Source organism: Lissotriton vulgaris, chromosome 12 (assembly GCF_964263255.1).
Source record: "Lissotriton vulgaris chromosome 12, aLisVul1.2, whole genome shotgun sequence".
Taxonomy (NCBI): Eukaryota; Metazoa; Chordata; class Amphibia; order Caudata; family Salamandridae; genus Lissotriton; species Lissotriton vulgaris.
This window is the reverse complement of record NC_141700.1, coordinates 66,856,285-66,879,425: the sequence shown is the minus strand read 5'-3', so window position 1 is coordinate 66,879,425 and position 23,141 is coordinate 66,856,285. Positions and strand designations below refer to the sequence as shown.

The window sequence follows — 23,141 nt, the reverse complement described above, 5'->3', positions numbered from 1 at the left end:
ATAAAAATAAGACAACAAAATTGAAATTGTATTGGGATGCTAGACCACAAGTATTATATTTAAATGTGTGGATCAAGTTCCTATGGGTCCAGCAGGAAACCGTGAAGATTCCTAAAAACTCAGTTTCACACTATAGCAATTAAGGCAAGTGTTTAACATTTGCAAACCCTCAAATTCAGTAATTCTTAGTGCTTGTGACCGCAAAACCTGTTTTTGAAATGTACTAAACCTAATCAACGATTTAAAATAGGTTTCGAATTGTGAAATGGGTTTAGGAAGCAATAAGGTATTGGTATTTGGAGAGACATGTTTATGGTATCTCTTCCAAATACAGATTCCTTGTGGTATGTAGTATTGTTTTGCAAATGAAAGTCGGTCACACAACATTGCTAATGGCTTACCACCTCCGTTGGGTGTGTTGGTAAAATATCAAACAGGAACGGGTCCCAAAGGGACCCCTACCACTTTCTGAATGTTGATGACAATGTTTTCTAGGCATAGGCAGTCATCCACGGGACCACTGCATATTCCTAAAAAAGTTTGTCTAACTTGTCAGTTTTTAAAAAATACATCCCATCTTTATTTACCATTGCTTTTACCTCAGCAGGCCACCTTCTTTCTGATTGTGGCCAATCATAATGAGTTGCAATTTGCTACCTACCTCATGTACTTCAATAAAATTTGTTGAATTCTGAAGCAGTACGATTCAGTATTTAGGAACCAACATATTGTTACATAGTACAAGGTGTGCAAATTGTGACCACTTTTAAAGAATCCAATTTAGTACGTTCCACATATGAAATCACAAATTGTGAATTGCAATTTGTCGCAGTTTACAATTTCTTATCTGATAGAGACTTCTAGCAACAGATTCCTTACCTTAGAATTATCTCTAGGTGTCAGATTGGATCTGGAATTTTTTTCGTTACCAGTACCCCTGCCACCGGTAGATGGCATCCTTTGGCTCTGTGTGTGGAGTTGTCAGCATAGTCCGGGGCGGAAATGAAGAGTGCCTTTATAGATGTCTCCCCAGCACACTGACGTCAGTCTATTCTTTTTTCTCCAGTCAGCACAAATTCAGAGAGCTAACCCCAATCATTTTTGGGCTGCTCTTTTTCTACGTTTTGCGACTTTCTTGAGACTTGTCTATCGGTGTGACAGGGATGTCTACGAGGAAGGCCGAATTCAAATCCTGCGGCCTGTCACCAACAAATGTCAGTGACAGACCCACACCTCGTCTGCCCCTGGTATCTTGAGCATGACCATGACTCCAAGACCAGCATCGATTGCCGCACCATGCACCCCAAGGTCTTGAGGAGAATTCCTCGAGGCTCCTAGCAGCTTGAATTGTGGCACCACAACAGTCTTGATCCTGCTTTAGAGGAAGGTCCCGGAATCAGTTGCGGAGCCATCGATCTTCATCGCAGTCTAAGTTGTCCCACTCTAGTAAGTCCCACAAAGAAGAGTAAAAAGTCGAAGAGGTATTTGACTTCACCCAATCCATTAGAGTCATCTGACGAGCCGAGGGAGCGTTGTCACTCGAGACATGGCTCGACAGTTGAGCCTGCACCTGGGTCGTCTTCACACCTCCCTGAATTTCCGAGAGCCGCAGTGACCCCTACCCAGCTCCAAGAATTTTATGAGCACATGCACGTCATATTTAGGCAGCCTATCCCTACTGGTGTGCCTTTAGGCCAGGAGGGTTCGTGAGGAGCCCCTGCTGGTTCCTCACTGGCAGGTCCGCCATGAGAACCAGATAGCTCCTTTTATCCACTGATTGTTCTGGACCGGCACTGGTCATACCACCTCGTTCTTCGCCGCCGTTGGTCCCAATGCCTACGCTCCTGGTGCCTTCCGCCACCACAGTGCCCTTTCTGATCCCGTACGCCAAAATGGAGCAGGGGCTGACTCCAACACCGACTGGATCCATGCGCTTCAGACCGGAGCCTGAGCCCTATTTCTATGGACTAGGAGTTGGGGAAGATTGGAAGGGTCCACTGCACCCTGAAGAATGACAGCCCCTAGACCCCAATATGAACGGGTGTGACAAATTGGTGGACGCCAGTGGACTAGACACGTGCTCCCCATGGTCCCAGGGGACGCCTGGGCCATACTCTCCTAAGCTTTGGTAGACAGCGGAGATGCAGCTAAATTCATGATCCGATGTGGGCTAGACACTATCGACTCGCTGGGCAGCGCGGTTTCTTCGTTGGGGGATTTATGGTGCCACGTCTAGCTGAGGATGACTGGCTTTTAAGGTGATGTCCAAGCGTCGCTTATGGACATGCCCTTTGATGGCTCTCATCTTTTCAGAGACAAGACAGACTCAGCTCTGGAGTGCTTCAAGAATAGTAGAGCTACAGCCAGGTCCTTGGGCCTTTCCATGGCCCCCCGCCTGCCCCAGTCCATATGTCACTCCTTTTGTGGCCACAAAAGGGGACTTAGCCATGCCTTTACTCGCCCGCCACCACAGCATGCAAGCTCACTAGCCTCTGCCTGGCCAAGGATGCGGTACCCCCAGACCCTGTGGGTTGGACAGCCAGAAGTCGGGCCAGTTCACCACCACCCCAGCAGCCTCAGCCACCAAGCCTCTTTATTTCACCCTCCATCCACCATGGGCAACCAGTGGGAGGCAGGATACGCCATCACCTGCAACAATGGAGGTCAATAACATCAGACCACTGGGTTTTCCAGATTATTCAAAGGAGCTACTTCATGACTACCCCTCTACCAATGCCACCCACTTGCGACAGACTTACGGAGGACCTTCTCCCCTTACTCCGCCAGAGTGATGGCTCTCTTGGATAAGGGAGCCATTGAGAGGGTGCTGAAGCCAGAAGTAGGTTGTCGTTCTTCACACTACTTTCTGGTGTCCAAAAAGGACGGAGACCTTCATCATTCTAAATGCTCATGCTCACTCAAGTTCTGTTTGCCCCCGCCCGGAAGACTGGTTGGTAACATTGGAATTGCAGGACTCATGTTTCTACATTCCCGCCTTGCCTACCCACAGGCGTTATCTGCGGTTAGTAGTGATTCACAAGCACTTTCAATTTGCTGTTCTCCCCCTCGGCCTTACCAGCGCACCTCAGGTGTTCACCGAGGTGAAGGTGGTGCTTGCAGCTCATCTGCGAAGATCAGTGGTACTAGTTTTCCCCTATCTCGATGACTAGCTGTTGAAGTCGGGCTCGCCCCAGGCAGTAATCTCCCACTTCCAGACTACAGTGGACCTCCTGCCTCGCTGGGGTTTACTATCAACATGCTGAACTCACACCTAACACCCTCTCAGACACTACCTTTCATTGGAGCTATTGTGGACACAGGGCAATTTCAAGCGTATCCTCCCAAATAACAAATTCAGGATATTCAGGCTATGATACCGATGTTTCAGCTTCTATCCGGTTTTGGTGAGACTGACTCTAAGGCTGCTGGGCCTCATGGCCTTCTGCATCCTGCTTTTTACTCATGCCCGCTGGCATATGCGGGCTCTGCAGTCGGACCGGAAGTTCCAGTGGGCGCACAATCTGGAATATCTTGCCGACGTAGGCCAGATCTCAGATGAAACTGCAAAAGATCTGCTGTAGTAGTTAACAAACCATGATTGGGTCAGCAGCAGTCCCTTCTCCCTCCCCCAACAAGATCTGACTGTGGTGACAAATGTGTCACTTTTGGGATGGGGTGGTCATTTAGGAGAGGTGGAGATCAGAGGTCTCTGGTCTGCAGCGGAATCCAGCCCTGTAATTTCCAAGGCAGCTCTTGCTCTGGAGACTCTTTTCGTCCCGAGTGGAGCTCAGGCCTTCTGTACTCCTTTCTGTCCATACTTCTCCTACCAAGAGTTTTCAAGAAGATCAGGAAAGACCGGGTCCAAGTCATCCTTGCAACTCCGTACTGGGCTCGAAGAGTTTGGTATCCCGAGCTGTTGATCATAGCCATCGGTCATACGATCAGGCTGCCCCTTCGGAGGATCTTCAGTTGCAGCAGCAGGGGAGAGTTCTCCTCCCGAACCTGGCAATGCTTCGCCTACTTATGTGGAGATTGAGCGGCGACAGTTCACAGCTTTCGACCTTCTGCCCAAAGACTGTAATGTTATCTTGGCAGCCAGACATCCCTCCACCAAGACAGTATACTCCTTCCATAGAGGGAAGTCCATAGCATGGTGTGCAGAAAAACATGTTGATCCCCTTTCTGCCCCCCCTTCCTTTCTCAGGTACTGCTGTTATTCTTTCTCTTGCTCAGTAGGGCTATGCCTTGGACTCCATAAAGGTCTATCTTTCTGCCATCCCATCCTTTCTGCACTTGACAGATCAGCCATCCATGTTCAAATCTCCTGTCATGAATAGGTTTTTCAAAGGTCTTCAACACAGGTTCCAACCTTCACCCTTCATTATACCTCAGTAGGACCTCAATTTAGTACTCCCCTTTCTGAAATGCGCTCCTTTCAAGCCACTGCACAACTGTCCTCTCAGACTCATTACACACAAGATGGACTTCTTAGTGACCATAACAGCTGCCCGGAGGGTAAGTGAGCTCCAAGCTTTATCGTCTAAGGCTCTCTACCTCAGCATATTCCTGGACAAGCTGGTCCTGTACACCAGAGCTTCCTTCCTTCCAAAGATGATCATACCCTTTCATGTAGGCCAATCCTTCACACTGCCTACTTTTACACACCCCTGCATCCCTCTAAAGAAGAGGAGCGACTCCACGGACTAGCCCCAAAAAGAGCATTGTCGTTCTACATTGACCACACAAAAGAGTTGCGGGTGGGCAACCAACTCTTCATCGGTATATCGGAGCAAAGAAGGGTAAGGCTTTGCAGAAACAGACCATCTCCTGGTGGGTTGTGCTCTGCATTAAAATCTACTACACATTGGCCAAGAAGCACCCTTCAGATGATTTGCATGCTCATTCCACCAGAGCTAAGGCTGCAACCACTACGTTAGCATGCGGAGCTCTGTTCCTGGAAATCTGCCAGGCAGTAATTTGGGCTTCTCTGCACACATTCACCAAGCACTACTGCTAGGTCAGTAGGGTCATCAGGACGGGCACTTTGCCTGTTCGATGCTTCAGGACTTTCTGATGTGAAATGGTTTTGCAGACCCACATCCAGGGAGGTATTACTTGGGTATCTATTCTAAGGTAAGGAATCTGCGGCTAGAAGTCTCTATCAGATGAACAAGTTACTTCCCTTGGTAAGGCCGTATCTGCTAGAGACTATCTACCCCCAAATTCCTCACCGACTCACCCATTCTACCCGCTCTACAAACAGATTCCTCGGGATAGGGCTTTCCCCTTTCAGGGCCCTAGTTTTCCATACCAGTAATAAATGTTCTTCCTGGCTCTGTGCTTGTGGCGTGGAAAGCCTCGTAAAGAAACGGGCGTCAGCGGGCTGGGCTGGTATCTATATAGGCACCACGCGCATCCTTTCCAGTGTGGACGATGCTGACAACACCACATGGAGCCGAACGACAGCACCTACCGTCGTGCACGAGTTTTGCTCACAAAAATATTTCCGGATCCAGGCCGACGCCTGGGGATAATTGTAAGGTAAGGAATCTGTGGCTAGATAGTCTACCAGATAAGGCGTTACAAAGGTAAATAACTTGTTTATTTTGAATCTTTGTACATGAGGCCTTTAAAAAGGTATATTATAAAAGCTGAGGATGGGGTAGACATTGTCTTCGGAATCCAGGAGCCAGTTCTAATGGATCAGGAATACTGTTAAACACATGTGGACAAAATTGTACTCTTACCAAAATGCCAATGGGATCATATAGACTCTGTGGGCCCTGCAGTGAATGCAGGTCCTTGTCATTGCGGCAAGGAATTTTCAACAAAAGTGCTCATGGTAATAGGCAGGAGCTTTTTTGGCAAAAATAATAATATTGACTAGTCTGACATGCTGCAATAGCTTTGTTTTTTGTTATTCTGAACCAACGGCCCCAAAGTGGAATTTGTTTGCAGAAAAACAAAAAAATAAATATCCATATTGTGCAGGAAGTTTGCTCCTGCAATTTTGGGATATTTCAATTTTTTTTCCTGCCCAGAACCTTGGGCAGGAAAGATCAGCATCAGAAGGCCTGCCCTAAATGTGGTGGGTTACCTGTGCTATAAACCATGCAAGAAAGTTTGCAAATCTAACAAACCATGCAAAAGTAAGGTAGCAGGACAAAGCTAGAGACAATGTTTAAGTATCTTACTAGCTGCAACATGCAAGAGAGTACTGTAGCATGTCTAAACCTAGAGTAAACTGAGCTGGGTGAGAACAGCGAGTCTAGGCAAGATACATAGATGGATTGCAGAGCAATAAAACCTGCAGTGAGGAGAATCGCAAGCAATTCATATAAGAAATCAACAAGGAAAGAGGAGCCTGAGAAGAATAAGCAGTACCTAAAGACAGAAACATGTGGGTAAGCAGAAAGGAAAGAGCAATCCGGAAAACACAAGAGGAAGCGAAGAGAAGATGGATGCAGTGGAAGAAGAACAATCCAGAAAGCAAAAAAGACACAGTAGCCATGGAACTGCAGATGTCTTCTGGCAAAAGAAAAGGGACAGGCCAATGTGATAGAGGGCTAGGTAATGTCTGCAGAGGGTTGCACTGGAACATAAATTCTGGCTGTAGCAAGACATGGATTAATCAGCAAACTGGAAATAAGAGTTCTAGTAGATAGAGGCGGTTTTTCAATGAACGCTGGAATAAGAAACGTTAGACTGTGGCAACTTATAGGCGGTTCTCGATAAACAGCAAGCCCAAGGTAGATAACATGATTGGGCTGCATTCATTCATCGAGTTCCACAAGAAATCAAATCTTTCCTCAGTCTGCTCCAACTACCCAAAACCATCACCACCTACAATTTTACCAACCGCAAGATCGTCGAAAGATCAACTGGATCAGTAAATCAGTTAGCACAAAAGAGAGTAGGCCAATGGACTGCCTCGAAGCATTTCTTGGGAACCTTCTCAAGAACTTTGTGTCCAGAAATCAATTCAAGATTCTATCCATCTGCCACAAAGTCATCTAGAACAATGCTCCAAAGTACTTTCTGAATAAAAGGGTGAAGCACACTTTGAATCCCTGCCTAACTTCAAAGCAAGGACAAAATATACTGAGTGGTTCTTATTGGATACTGAATTCACCTTCCTTCAAGAACAAGCATTTACAATGCAAGAGGTCTCGTAATTGCGAGTTTTTGAGCTAAAAAAATAAAACCGATTGCGGTGTCCCTGAAGCGTGTGCCGCATTCGACATTACATTTTAAAAATAATTTTAAAAAACGCACATGTCCTTAAAGCGGGCGCCGTGCACAGCAGGCAAATACAAAACTAAAAAAAAGCAGCCCATTGTCCCCATTAGTGTCCTCAAACAAAATAGTGCTCACCCTCTAGATAAAGTTAACTGTGTACCAAGCCAAGTAAAAGGTCAAGTCGTTATGGGCGGTCACAAATGCAGACAAGGCGGTACTAACAAGCTTATTTAGGTATCAGAGGCAATATTTAAGGAGAATGACACAAAGCCAATGACAAATGTGGGCCGAGAGTGGGCGGGGCTACTAGTGCATACCCTAATACAACATGCCTCGCAGAGTGAGCAGCTTATAAGTGCTGCCACTAGGCTCGACCTAAAAACAGATCTGCAGTAGGCAAACTTGTCCAGTCTGGCCTTAGAGAGTAAAATGCTTTGAACAATGTCCATAGCTTTAGGTGGAGCAGGTCTTACCAGTGCTGAGCACCGGATGATTTTTAAAGGCCAAGAAACGGGTCTCTGTCGGGCTCTGTTTTATGCCCTGGCGGTCAGTTTTTTCCCAAACTGCAATGACAGTAGGCACATGCATGTGCGTGTGCTCACTTCTCACTAGTGGAGAAATTACAGCATGACGTCATACCAGGTGAGTGTTGTAGGGGAAGGGAAATTCTTTAAAGAGTCATTTTCTCTCTGGATTTCCCTTCTCTTTTTGAAACCCGGGAGCAGCCACATTGTGTGGTGTCACCAGGGCCTTAATTGGAAGCTTTTTAAATATTATATACCAGCCACAGTTGCTGCTTATTTATCTTATGCAACTTACAACCATTGACAAAGCCAATAGTCCTGACTTGTTGTAGGTATGAATCATATATCAGATGCAATGACAAACAGCAAAATACCAGTCTGGCGGCACACTATGCTAAGCACAGATTTTTAGCTTAGGTGTTTTTAATTACATTGGCCACACCCCTTTGAGACAACCCCGTTTTTTTATCCCACTTAAAAGTCCTGCCCATGGCATTGACCGTGTTCAAGGGGTGGCAGCGCGCATGGTAGGGGTAAAAAAGATGCATTTATCACTAGATCCTGTTGAACTACAAACCACATTCCTTTGCTGCAGAATATAGAAACCACAAACAGAAGCTGTGTTCCTTCACGCTGTCCCTGGTAAACGACTGCGTGTCTTTAGTCGTTATGAGCAGGAGTATAAAATACGTGATCTGATATTTCATGTGTAAATGCCCCTTGCTGCCTGGTTTACTTCTCATGCTTCCATTGCTGCGGGAGGTTGTGGCTGTCGATGGGGCGCACCCACAGCCAAGGTGGAAAAGATAAGTGAGCCGAGATTAATGACAGAACTGAGGGATGGAGGAGGGACGCCTCAGAATGCGGGACCTATAGATCATCAATAGAAGCACATGCTAATGAGGAGCATGCATCATGCATACACTACAGAGGAAAACCCTGTGGCCTGAACACACGAATGAAGCTCCCAGAACCGCATGTTTCCATAAATTCTGAATAACAGGGCCTCTCTCCCTTGCATTACTGCCCGCGCCGACCCATTTCAGCGGGCTTCCCGCCAAGCGCCTTGGCACCTCTTATTCTGCTCCAACACCAGTTTTAAAAAAAAGAAAGAAAAATACGATTCTAATCTTCCTGTTACAGCTACAAGCAGCATCTTCTTGGAAGCCGGGTCTGGGGAAACCGCAAGCTGCCTCCTGCCAGCAGCAGCAGCAGCGCCGGCCCAGTAATGATCCCGCCTCTGTCCCGCAATATGAAACGCATGTTCAAGCTGCTCCTTGGGGCATCAATCAGTATCGACTGCCCGCGCCTCATCGATCCCTCTCTGCATCTCCCGGAGAGCACCTTCCCTCCCCCGCCGTGACATGTGTGCTCTGAGGCAGGGGGTGGGGAGCGCGCGCAGGTGCACGGGCTGGAGGAAAGGGCGCCATTTCAAGCGAGGGGCGTGGTCTCGCAGGCTGGCGGGGCGCGGGGGAGTCAGTCAGCCCTCAGTGGGGCTTACAGGAACACAAGCCTGCCCCTTTCCCCACAGGCCGTTGTGCCCCTGAGCAGGTGATTAAAAATCCATGCCAGGGCTCGCTGTGACTAATAGTTGTTTTACACGAAGGGACAGCTCTGCGAGGGGAGTCATTTTCATACAGGCCACTTGCTTCGAGGCTGCTTTGGATGTGTGTGTTTTTTACAGGGATCGACCGCAAACATGCCCGCGGTTCTCCACCTTTCTGGAGATAAAAAAAAAAAACCAAAACGAGATGCGGTTTTGAAAAATCCTTTCCATATTTTCACCAGAGAGGGATTTTACATTTTGCTGCGAAACATGTATTGATTTTTTTCAGATTAAAAATACGAATTGTAATGTATGAGGTAACAGAAAGAAAAGATGCAGTAGAGGTTTTATTCGACATCTGTTTTCATCGAGAGAGTTTACTTTTTTCTTCCCGTCGTATTTTGGGCCGCTGTAAACTGCAGATTGGTCTAGATGCTACAGAATTCAATCAAAGGAAGATGAATTGTCTGTGAGTAAAACATGTAGGAGGTGCTCGGCGATTAGAAATAATGCAAGGTGTGCCATAACATGAAATATACAGCAAAGGAGGGAGCTTCAATGACTTGTAATAAAAACAAGATTCTTAGAAACCTAAGGGGAAAAATTCCCCAAAGTGGTTACATTCAATGGAAAAGTTGTGTGTATATAATGCAGGTTTTTTTCAAGTTATATGGTTTTGTCTTCTGGCTTTTTCAAATTTCTGACAGTTGGGAATAATATCTATTCACTACCAGGTAGGAATCAACGTTCCAGACTTTCCCTTTAAGAAATAGTAATTGTAGGTTTGAAAGTTTGAGCCTGTGACCCTCGTACCAGATTCCAGAGAAGCACTTCAGGCTTCTTCTGGACATCTAGTAACCTTGCCAATTACAGAACTCCCCCGGATATATACGCTAAGTTATTAACAGATGAGGGAGAATGGAAAGTCCAGGATCACCAAAGATTATGTTGGGCAGTGGTTTATATTTAAAATAGACTTCTAATGCAAAGTGCATACCTTGCAGCCAATCTAATACTTCCAGGTAATGCCTTATAATTGGGCTACCAAGGAGCCGAGCATTAAAGTAGACGGTCCCAAGTATTCGTCACTGAAAGCAGTTTGCCAGTGTTAGTAGTAGTCGGGGATAAGGATCCACTCAGATCAGATTGGAGGGTAGGATCTCCATAGTCGTACAGCAGACCATAAATATTTCTCGTTAAGTCTGTCATCAGTCCCAGCAATGACAGTAAGCCATGCCAATCTGACCTCTACGGTGGTGTGGGGCCTTTTATTGGGATGCAAGTGAACTAAATGTCAGCCCTGCTTCACTGTGAAAACAAATGAATACAAACTTATAGTGAGGGGACTGACGAAACGTTTCCTAGTCAGGAGAGACAAAGTATTCAGACATTTTGACTCTGTCAACTCTTCAAGCAAAGCCAGGGCAGCCTGCTAAACTTACACATCACACACATCCGATTCTGACAGAAACAGCTACAGGAACAATAAATCCGGATGGGTTAATCCAACCATAACACCATGATGTTATTGATGAGTCACAAAGTACAGTATCAGGTATAAGGGCAGTTGAAGGAGAGAGAAGAAAAGGTGACATGGCCAAGCAAGTTATGGAGACCCTTTGTGACACAAGCCTCATGTTGGAACACAGTTTCTCTGGAACGGTAAATACACAGAGGACAGTATGCTTCAGATTAGTGTCTCTACCACTCACTTATAGGGGCGGGCATATACACCCTGACCGACATTCTCTCAAGAAGGGAATTTTCTCAGCGTTCATTGAAACATGATAGGCTGCAGGCTGTCAATCTTAAGACCAGTGTGCCTAAATACCTGTGGACTTACAGTTCCTCATCACAGCTGTATCACTTTCACAAGACCACTAATTAAATGGATGGCGAGAAGAAGCAAGGCCAATATTAGAGAAAAGCATAAACACCTGGTAGATGAGTTTGAGGCAGTAAACTTGTGGCTACCCAGACTTCTTGATTTGATGCAGTAGTATTTTACTGCCTAGTTGTGAGGCTTCTCAAATCTTCAGCCAACTGTGAAACACTTGATGTTCTTCAAACAGTGCCTGGTTTACTCCACAAAATTCTATCCTAACGTGTCTATTGTAACAACTCATGTTTAACTGGCATGTAGTTCCAACACACAGCGTAACAATTTATTTCCCCGATTTTCATGCAACCCAATGCAATGGTTTACGTGTTAAGAGATGTATGTTTAGGAGACAACCCATGAGTCGCTGTTGCCGTAGAAAAACATATAAGATTCTTCAATGTAAACTGGAAGCACAATCATCGTCTTCATGATAAATGTAGGATCGTTATGAATAAACATGAATTCATTAAAGAGTGAGCACGAGAGATCTGTTGCATGTAAAGCGTCAATGCCAGTTTGGCATTAAGGGGAGAGAGGAACTTAAGGACAAGTAATGAACTATTTGACATCTTATTGCAGCAAAATAGATGTGCCAGTTATGGCACACTCATATAGACAACTAAACCACCTATGTCAATCTCCATAAGTAAGAGTTTGCATTTCAGTGAAATTCGCCATTTTAAAATTTCTGATTCTGATTGTGTTGTGTGCTGTGTCTTACAACCAAATAATCGGACCTCCAACACCCACGCAATTTTTTTAAGTAGAACAAATAAATATAGGGTTTCATCATACTTTCTAAATAGTGGTTTTCCAGAAACTTAAAACGATTGCTTTCTGCAGCATCTACAAAAGAGAATCGCCAATGACTCATGTTCTCCCCTAGTCCCTGGCCTCTTCTTGTGTTCTCCCTTTCAGACAGCTAGTTTCCCTTGTCTATTTCTCTCAGAGTGAGTCTTTACTTATGCATTCAATCAAACAACATCATGTCACATTCAGTCTATAGAGGTTCCTACACTAGCCCCTTTTGAAAATAACGATCTACCAAGTGATATGCTGCAGAAAGAAGAAAACGAAACACGTGCTGCCACTGTGAGGTGGTAGAAAGTGCCTCGCACTACTTTCTTCTCACTGGTTTTTAAATCCTCCGCAATTTCTCCACTGATTAATATCATGAGAATTTAGCTTGGTCAAGAGAAACTGGGTGTTGGAATCATTCCTCCAGGAAGCATTCCCCCCCTGCCTTCACTACTTCAGCCGGGGTCTTGCAGGGAGCGTGGATGCGCGGGTAGAGGGGGGCAGTTAATAATAAAAAATAAAAAAACGACCTTTCTACCCGCCCAGGCCCCGCGTCTTCTCTGGTCCTGCTCACCTGCCTCCGGCAGGAACAGGAAGCAGGCATCATCCCTCCCCTCCACTAAGCCAAAACGCTCCAGTGGAGCTTTGTGATTGGTTGGGATGCTGCCTAGCCAGGGGCTGTAGGGAATGGCATGTACTCCATATAGGCTGCAATGCAGTCTGCATGGAGAAGTGCAGAGAGTGCATGACTGGTTTGGATGGCCCAGGAGGGCGGACCTAACCAGTCTTGTGCATCCAGGGGTGGGCAAACCACTCCTGCCCTGCCCGGCAGCTCCACCCAGCCGCCCGCCAGCAATGCAGAAAGCAACATAAAATGGAAATAACCAAGTTATTCCTCTTTTATGTTTTGGCTTTCTCGCACTGCGAGAAAGCAGTGGGGCGACGCTCCTCCGCCCTAGTGGAGGAGCCGCCCCTGACTAGGACTGTGAATACCCGGTGACAGGGATTCATCTGTTAACGCCCACAGAGGAAAAAGCTTGCCAGGGTCGATGAATGCCATGAATATCACTTGTCCGCTTCTCATTCACTGCTAGATCTGTCCAGGATAATAGTTCCCTTAACATATTGCGCCACTATTATCATTGCTGTCTCATAAGGCCTGAGTTCACTACCAAGGCCAGAGGGACTGCGTGCTCACTTCAAGTCCAGCATTTCCGTCTACACAAGGGCTTCGGACTGGTATCAAGCTCACTTCATGCGAAAGCCAAAATAATATCTCTGGTAATGTGCAGGATCCTTATTATATTGGCATGAGAAATAATTATCAAGAGGCCCACCAAAAGTTTTGGGTGATCTATCAGACTTTCCCAATGTCAAAGTAAAATAGAATGCCTACATCGTTATCCCCCCATATTGCCCCCCCTTACTTCCTGGAAGATATCGAGTTGCACATGTGCTCAGAGATTAATTTAGTACTTTAATTGCAATACAAATATAATCTAAAATAACTTCAACACAGAGTGTATTACAAATCTGTTCACCGCGGTAAACATATCTATTAGAAGAGAACCTCAGTGGAGTGGACCTTATTATCCACTGATACCGCTTAGACTGTTACTATTGGAGGAGTACCCTGTTTGATTTTCATAAGGCTTTCTATGTCTGAAGGGACAAAGGAGTGAGACATGATGGAGTAAAATGAAGCCCCAAATGAGACTTTTGCAAGCACTCTGCTCATCACCATTGTGTTCTCCTTTTTTAAGAGTCATAAGTGTGTGAGATATGCCCTGACAGTGCTCACTATATCACAGCACTCCAGCTGAACCTCGGGGATTGGCCCACTAGGTTGAAACCAGACTGCATTGCTCTTATCCTCAAGTGACCTAGAAAGGCAGTTACCCTTATTCCAAGCCTAAAAAAATCGGAAAAATGTTACCGGACCTGCAGGTCTAGTTACTTGAAAAAAACATCTCGACTTAACTGTAATGCGCTTGACCCATAAACTCGTCTCAAATTCTGTGATCCGCGGCAAATATTTTATTTTACACAGTCACCTTTTTCTTTATTATCACATACAGGAGCACATTCAAATATGTAAGTTCAGCATGTCCGGTGCAGAAAAACTCTTTTGTTTGATTTAACAGAGTAAACTTGTGTAACATGTGCAATAAACATATACGGTACACTTGACCCCTGACTTGCCTTTTAGTTTACTAATAGCATTGTCATCAGGACGCGCGTAGGAATATTTCTCAGTTCACATTAAAAACTTCCACTTTTAATAAATATATTGCCGAAACATCACGTGGTAGCACACTGTCACTTACAGACAGACATTTTCCATTGAAATGGCCACAAACCTATCCACTAACATGCAGTTTTACGGATAAAACTATAGCATACAAACGATAATGTGGGTATCTCGGGTCCCAGCTAATTTTTATCATTTGCAAATCACTCAGTAAAGTATTCTGATTTGTTCTGATCCTATTCCAAACTTTGTTTTCATCTCACTTCAGAATTACAAAAAAGGGCTTTCCTAACAACTCAAATATATTTACAAATATTTTCACAGTTCATTTACAAGCTAATTTTGTAAACCAGCACAATTGTCAGACAGTTAACTTTACAAAATCCACTAACTTTGCAGTCAGAGAAAGAAAAGTAAACACCAATCTCCAGGTTAAAACATAAGCTGACATTTGATCTCTGTCATTGAAGGCACAGCAAATGGGAAAAGATAAAAACAAGATTTAAAGGCATCTTTATTGCATATTCACTTTTCTAAAGAACAGAATACTTGATATTTGCCAGCGAAAGCTCCCTCCCCAGTAGGCGCTAAAAAGAGCTTGCCCTGATAAAATATGACTTTCCGTAGCAAGTGGGCGATTTCTTGAGGCCTCCTTATGCTGTTCCTATCGGAGCAGGACCAAGTTGTTTTTTTGCATTAGGTGATCCCTTGTCTAAAATGGCATAATGGGTGAAAAATGAGGGACTGGCATCCTTAGCGATTGCCAGTGGCTGAGTATTTGCAAGCCTCTCACCATCGCCTATGTGTTTTCCTCAGTGCACTGATTTGCTGGTTCCTGTCTCAGGTGACATAGTAGATAAAAATGAGAATTACGGGGGAAACAGAGGTCCTCCTGCCACATTTCCTAGGGCTTCACTTCCCTAGTGTGAGAGTGGTGAATGGCAGATGACCCGCTGGCAAATTCTCCCCCAGCAACACCATCAATCTGTTCTGGAGTGGACTGCGCAAAAACACAAAACAAGGGGCACAAGGCGGGAAGATCCGATAACAAGTCCTGAATATCCGAATCCAAGCCTTAGAAATCCGAACCCGAGCCCCGCAGAAGGAGGAGGAACAGTTCCCTCTCAATGACCCAGGTATGCCGGGAGACGGATTCGAAAAGAGCCGTTTTTTGAGGACTGCCGTCTCAGGCTGCCGTCCACCCCTGCTGGGCTCCCAGCGCCTCTGGCCTCCTGGCCAAGGAGCAGTCTGAGCCGGGTGCCCTGCAGCTCCGGTGCATCCAGGACATCAAGACGGAGAATGGCGTCCCGTCGCACCCACAGGCCGCCTCCCCGGCCTGTGGGTGTGGTCTGCACCTGGTGCCCAAGATCGAGAGCCCGGACAGTAGCAGCAGCATGTCAAGCGGCAGCTCCTCGGGCCGCTCCCTCAGCCTGGAGGGCCCCTACCAGCAGCAGCAGCATCACCCGCAGCACCAGGGCTTCATCGTGGATAACATCATGACCTTGCTGCGGGGCTCCCCGCAAGGCGCGAGGAGCGATCTCCTCGCCGCACCCAGGACTGGCATCCCTCCCTCCTTGTCCCTCAACTACTCGTCCCTCAACCAGGGCTCCCTCTACAGCTCGCCCTGCAGCCAGAACAGCAGCTCCAGCACCGGGAGCTACCACTGCAACATGCAGGCCATGAGCCTGTGCTCGGGAGAGCGCTTCCTGACTTTTATTTCTAAACTATGTACCCCCGGACTTATCCTGGCACTCTAATCCATACTCACTGGGTCACCCTCATAGACTTCTGTACGTTTTTTCTTTTGTCCTGGCCGCCATTTTGCTGCTGTTCACGGCCACTTTTCTCTGGACCCTGACCCGCCATCTTGTCCATTCCCTCGTCCTTTCCGCTTTTCCCTCGTTTCCCCCTTGACGATCCTTAAATGTTTCTTCCTTTTTCTGATTTGCCTTTTCTCCATACCCTTGTATTCCTCCCACCCTCCCTTGGTGTTGTGACTGCATCCCCTCTATGACCCCACTTAATGGAACTCTGCTCTCCTGGTTTTTTGGGTCTTGACCTGAGAAAATCTACTATTTGTACATATATGTATATAGAGATAACTCTAATCACTAGTATGTGCAATAGACCTTTGTACTCTCTACCATTCCTATGTGACTCTTAGAGTATATCCATTCGTAGCCCTTCCCTATGTATGTAGAGATAACTCTAATCACTAGTATATGCAGTAGACCTTTGTACTCTCTACCATTCCTATGTGACTCTTGGAATATATCCATTCGTATCCCTTCCTTGAATGCTCCTCCTTGTGTGACTCTATAACTTGTACATTTGCAATTTTTTTCTGTTTGTATCTTTTATGCAACGCACTTAATCCTGAGTCTTTATGTATAGCAACTGGTTCTTATGTAAAGCGCTCTGACACCTTCGGGTAATGTTCGCGCTATATAAAATCGCATTAAATAAATAAATAAATTAAAACAAAGCCATCAAAAAGGGTACAAAAGCAGTTGCCCAATTTAAGGCTACCAGTTTAGCGGTGCTGCCACAGTTAAAAGACTGCTATAGAAATCATGATGGTCCTTCACAAAAATAACTACACAGGCACCTCAGCATGCGAGTGAGACCTCTAATGAGAGAACCAACAAAATAGCCTCACTCATAGAGTCCATTCACCGTTTTCACATATCATCAGGGCCACTGGAATTAGGGAAGGGCCAAATTATGCAGCAGGGTTGAGTAAATTATGCGGCAAGAAAAGTCAAATTATGCAATATTATGTGGTACATTCTGTGATTCTGCGGCACATGATGGATTATGTGGAAAATAGGGGCAAATTCCTAATTATGCTAAAATCACGGTGGCCGAACACTCGCATAATTCAAGTCGCCCAGCATATCATGGTAGAACTTCCATTAGACATCTACTTTCAGCTCCCTCTAGCACCCCTTCCATTTGCCTTTCCTGCCTCTTTTCTCCCATTTGCACTTTCTTACCCTCAGCTTCTCTATTGAACTCCATCGCACTGCTCTCGCTTCTCTCAAGGCTAGCGCTTCCTTTTATTGCATCGCTCCCTTCTCTCCCTGTCTCAGGATAGATTCATAATGTCCAGTTAATTGTGTGTAATTATTATTTTATATGAAAAGTAATTCCTGTATTAAACAAGAGTTGAGGGAAAGTGCATTTCAATTAACCTCTTCCCGTAGAAGCGAGCTTAGTGAGCTAATTGCTCTCACTTCCGGAACCGTAGCCCTGTGCACCGTCTCCAGTGTTTGTAAATAATAAAAGGGCATTGATTTCCTATTTAATTAATACCTTTTTCTCCATGCGGTTGCAGGCTCATATCCCATCCGGATTTATTGGGAGAGAGAAGCATTTGGCAGAGGTTCCCTCACTTGTCTGTCTTTCTTCTCGCTGTTGAGTGCAGCCATCTGGGAACAAGGTTTCCCAGGGTGAAGCCGCAGACACCCTCCAACAAGCTGGTACCCTAGTGCACCGCTGGCCGGCAACCTCTGCATTTAGCGTAGTGCGCTTTCAGCATGCACGCTTCGCGCTAACTCGCCGAATTTTGCTGTCACTGGAACAGGGCCATCTTAAGGATTTTGGGGGCATTCGGGCATAACATATGCTGGATGGCCAATGTTCGGAACAACTTCACATTTTGTTACCCATTTCCTGCTAAGTCATGCGCCGATGACGCTATACTATACTGAAATATTTGTTAAACTGGTCGATGACGCTATACTATACTGAAATATTTGTTAAACTGGTCAAGTTCGCGCTTAATACGACTCCAAAAAAATATATATCTTGCCAGGGACCATTAAAATCCATAAAATGACACTGGGTAGAGAGAAGAAGGCAGAGGGAGGGAGGATTATAGTGAAATGGACAGTGGATGCAGAGATACAATAAACAGAATGTTCATTATTTATTTATTTATTTTGAAAGTTTTATATAGCGCGAACAGGATCTTTGCAGATATCAGAGCGCTTTACACGGCTGGGAATGCCAGCAAGAGAGTGGGGTTACACATAAGTAGTACAGCACATCAATAATACAAGTATAACAGTTAAATGTGTGCATAGATAGTCAGTAGCATCAATAATACAGGTGAGATACATAGTCATATAGTTCGAACAGCGATTTAAATGTGTGCGTAGATAGTTAGTAGCAACAATAATTCAGGTGAAATACATAGTCATAGAATTCGAACAAAGTAATACAGGTCGGAGTAGGGTCTTTCCAAATCCACGCTAATAGGTCAAGTGTATTTGGCCATAAAAATAGCTTTTACTTCTTTCTTAAAAAGTGTGAAGGATGAAAAAAAAGTATACCGGGGGGCTTTTGAAGGTTGGGGCTCCGGGTAATCGCCTAGTTTGCCCATGTCTTAAAATGTCTCTACACTGGAAATACATTACTTTTCATGCTAAAGCTGCAAAAGCAATTTCTACAAAATTAAAATATACCCTACAATAGACTAGCAGTTCTAGACCAACCTACATCTAAAGATGACTTCATCAAATGGGCTTTATTCAAGAGCATTAAAACTGAGATTGCATCTCCCAGGTTAAATAAAAACCCAAAGTCCCAACATTTTGCACCCAGAAAATGTTAAATCGTTCAGTGAATGTTGAGGTTTTGGAGGAAGGAAGGTGTTTTACTGTATTTTCAGATACACTAGACCTTAGCTATAATTGCAGGGCCATGGAAATTGTTTTAAACATTTAGGTTGTAAAATATTTGTGAAAATACATTTTGTTCCATTGAAATGTGTTCAAGACAGAGTCGCAGTTATCCATAGTGCAGAAGGTACAATTACAATGGGGGCCTGGGATTGTAGCACATACATTCCAATTATACAATTATATGAAATATCACCAAGGTGTAGTTATATTTCAGTTGGTGTTTTAATTCAAAAGGCATTTTTTGATTTGCATTTCATTTTTGACCCCACGAATGGGTTTGCATGAAATTTGGCAGTCTACTTAGTTAAGATTCATCATTCCAAGGTTCGTGAGGATTTTTACACAGGAAAGAAAAGTTTAGAGAGAGATGAAAAAAGAAGTGTTTTCCATGTTAGGTCCCGTAGGGAATTTTGTTCAAACCTGAGCCCAAACTTCTGAACAGATGTACACTAAATTTGACACGATAGTAGATCTTTAGACTGGGATCCTATTTTAGTTTAGTGTAAATCCATACAGTAGTTTTTGAGATGTAAGTTTTAAAAAAAGTTTCAGAGCAGACTTTAAAGGATTAACACGTATCAATAGTGCTGCCTTTTATCAGTGCCGGCTCACAGAGGGAGTGTTGTGGTACGGGGGAGTGGCAGGGTGGGGAAGTAGTGGAGTATTTACCTTGCGCGCTGCATCGCCGACTCAACGATGCAGCGCGTGCAAGGTAAATGCCTTCTTGAACCTCGCAATTCTGCTCCGACTTGTGAACTGTGCACTGTGGAAAATAATTTCCACTGCCATACTGGGCAACCATTAAAGGTGACCAATCCCAGGATAGTGGTAAGAGGTACCCAAATATATGAAAAATACAAGACACTCGATTGAAAACAGCGCCTAAAAATGTGCTCAACCCAAAGCCGACTTCCATGTTAACTAGCGGCCATTTTAGCTGCTGGATTTGAATGCCATTTTGTGCCTACTCATGAGTTGCTTCTCACTCATGAGTTTCAGGCAGTGTAAAAGGCAAAGATTAAAATGAGTGTCTGTCTTGTCTTGGATGACAGTAGGTAAGGCACAGGATGTGGCTGTACATCCAGTCCTGCAGCCACCCTTGCTGTGCACTGACCAGTGCAGGTTGGGTACAGGCCCTGGACGAAGGCTGTGCATAGGGGGGGTTGGCCTTCTGTGGTGAGAACCATGACTACGACCATCACGGCACACAGCGGAACGCTGTGTGAAGTGGACCTTAGGGCAGTCACAGCCCATGCCTTTTACCCAACACTTGCTGTACACTGTCAAACCATAGAAGTTCGCAGTGAGTTGGAAATTAAGGTACATAATAACAAAATCAATGAAATTCACTTAAATATGCATAAAACCACTGAAACTGCCAGATATGATTATGACTTTACACAATACAGAATTCGAACCAACCACCATATTGTTTTCTTGATAGCTCTATTTTGTTTCTGCTCTGTTGTTTGCAAATTGGTGGTTTGAGCATTGGTGTTTTAAGCATTGAGGAAAGTTTCCTCAACCATAGAGCAAAAAAACACTCAACAGATACATTTGTCATAAAATTAGAACTTTACTCAGAAAGCAGGTGTTTATTGGGTTGTTGTAATTCATTTTTGAGATATAAGCATTTAAAAAGGTTGCGACACATGCTTTATAGTGCTAACACTTTTGTATATCTACATTTAAAATTGCAATGCAGAAAATCACAAATCATTTTAATGTCATTTGAATGTTTTTCCAAAAGTGATCGGCTGATAAAGGGAATTAGTTTAGCCATTTTGAAAATGTATGATTTTTGTGCTGTGAAAAAAAATGCCAAACCTTTCAAGGTGCCCCAACTCTGAGGAAGCGCTGAGGGCACCCATAGATGTGGAAATATGGGCCACATTAAAAAAAAACGAGTTTTGCTGTGATAAAATCAATATCATAATGAAAATTGTGATCCTGCATCCACCATTTTGTGCATCGAAAAGGGGACCATTTTATGCTGAAAATCTCGATTGTCAAAGAAATTGTGATTTTTCACTGCAAATGAAAAATAGAGAAAAACTAGAACATAACATTCTCATTAAAAAAAGAGGGGAAGAAACATAACAAGAGCTGGCGGCCGACACCGGGAAACAGTGGCGGGTTAGCACCTCGCAGTTGGTCTGACCATAGACCAGACCTTGTGGCCAACCACAATTGAGCATGGTTGAAGGCTTTACACAGCGGTGGTTCTGCTCCTGCTGATGATTGAGTGCTGGGACTTCCCTGTGGCCATCCCTTGCTGTGCACGGCAAAAAGTTGTTCAAAAAGTTGTACGTAGCAAGTGCTGGCAACCCTTAAGAATGAACAGAGCTGAAAAAAGACGACGGTATGTGATGAGGAATCACCCCACACTTCCAGTGTTGGGGGCTGTCTTTGTTTTCAATAATTCGAGACTTAATGGCTGATTTAGTGTTGGAGGGAGTGTGGGTCCTAACATACTTTGTCCAAATACAGGGACCCCCCACCTCCTATAGATGTGGGGGCACTGCTATATTTATGATGGCAGTGCCTGCTTTCATAAATCTTTGACCCAGCGACCTTGCCCTAAAGGGTATCTGTAACTGAAGTAACTGATTTTTTTCTACCTGAAACCTCCAAGCGAGTCATCATTGAAATGAGCAGAAAAAGAGAGAAATGCCCCTGACACAGTCAGAAGTCATCCTACATGTCACAGGCTTGTTTTTCTTTCACTGTTAAAAAACACGAACCATGGAAGTTTAAAACCAGAAGGTATTGCAAAGTGGGCCATATCAACATAGTCAGCAGCTCGGCATTCATCTGTGAGCAAAGTGCGTCCACTTCACCAGCGGGTGCACTTTTCTTACAGAGATCTAAGCCAGGCAGCTGAAGAGTCTCTAAGTAAGGCAGCAGCCCACTGGTAGTGGAGCGGAGACGAAGGCCCCACAACCTGGCTGGCTAGCAGCTCTCTCTCCTGGGTCTCAATGACCCACGTAAGAAAGGAATGAGACATTTGATATTCTTTATATTGACAAGGAAGGTTTGCAATAGATGGCTGTGCAAAATGATCTTAATTGTGGACTCTATCAGCGCACCAGAAAAATGGCTCTCCGCTGAAGTTAAGTTAGTCAAAATCAACAATTCTAAAGTAGTAGTGATTCATGAAAACAAAAGAAGATTTAAAATGCTTCAGAGGGTTACTTTGGAAAGGTTTGGTAATATGGTTACCTTGGTAAAAGATTCTTGAAAATATTCAGCTGGCTTCAGCACAAATAGAAAATCAGTTTAAGGGAGTAAGTATTAAGATTAGTCTGACAAGCATTTCAAAGAGTCTTGCAATCTCCTTTTTTAATCAGTGTTTAAGCTCAATAGCAGAGCTTTCATGAACTATATATATATGTACACATCTGGAGACAAAGAGGAATAAAACCAGATCATGTCCTCCATGTAACAGCATAATCTCACCAAGAATGCCAGCTAACCAGAAATATTGTTTTGAGATTGCCCTACAAGAATCTAAAACATTTAAAAAAAATTAACTCTCCCACAATTTTTCGTGGCATGCTTCATCATCAGCGATTTTTCACACCATGGTTGGTAAGTGCCACCATGGCAGACTTGACCATTGCTGGGAGTTCTTAGATAAATTATTGTTTATTGACGCTGAGATCCAATACAAAGTTAAAAAAAAATCGTGATATATACCCTGGAGTCAGTTCTCCGTTTATTTCATGTTTATTCGGATCATTGGTCCACAAACAATACATGTCAATAAAAATTCATCTAAAAAACATTTCAGTAGCACACATAAATACATCCTAAAAACATGTTTCATCTAAAAACCCACTATTGCCTAAATTACAGATAGCTATTTATTAAAACTCGTTAAAAAGATATAAAAATGCCTTTACTTTTTGCATATATTTCCCCATAGCCACGGCAATATCCAAATGGGCCCTGGAGTCATCCTTTCATAGTGTGAATCCCAGGTATTATTAAAAACTAAATAAAGTCGGTATAGGATGATGTATAATTACTCAACCACCTGTGTGACTCTTTCATGAACTATGTCTTGAAAAAAAAATCTTTCAGTTTACCAAATCCTAGTTTACAATCTGGTTAATGATCCATTCGACCCAGAGAGTTATAACCCAAACACAACAAATCCACTGAAAGTTCAACTCTTGCCTCTATCACATGTCCAGTCTCCTCCAGCCAT

At 44.3% G+C, this 23,141-nt stretch overlaps 1 protein-coding gene across 1 annotated transcript in view; it reads left to right on the top strand.

Annotated features, from left to right (window-relative positions):
- Positions 1 to 23,141, top strand: part of ONECUT3 (one cut homeobox 3) — a 210,563-nt gene that overhangs the window by 152,511 nt on the left and 34,911 nt on the right. The window lies entirely within an intron of this gene.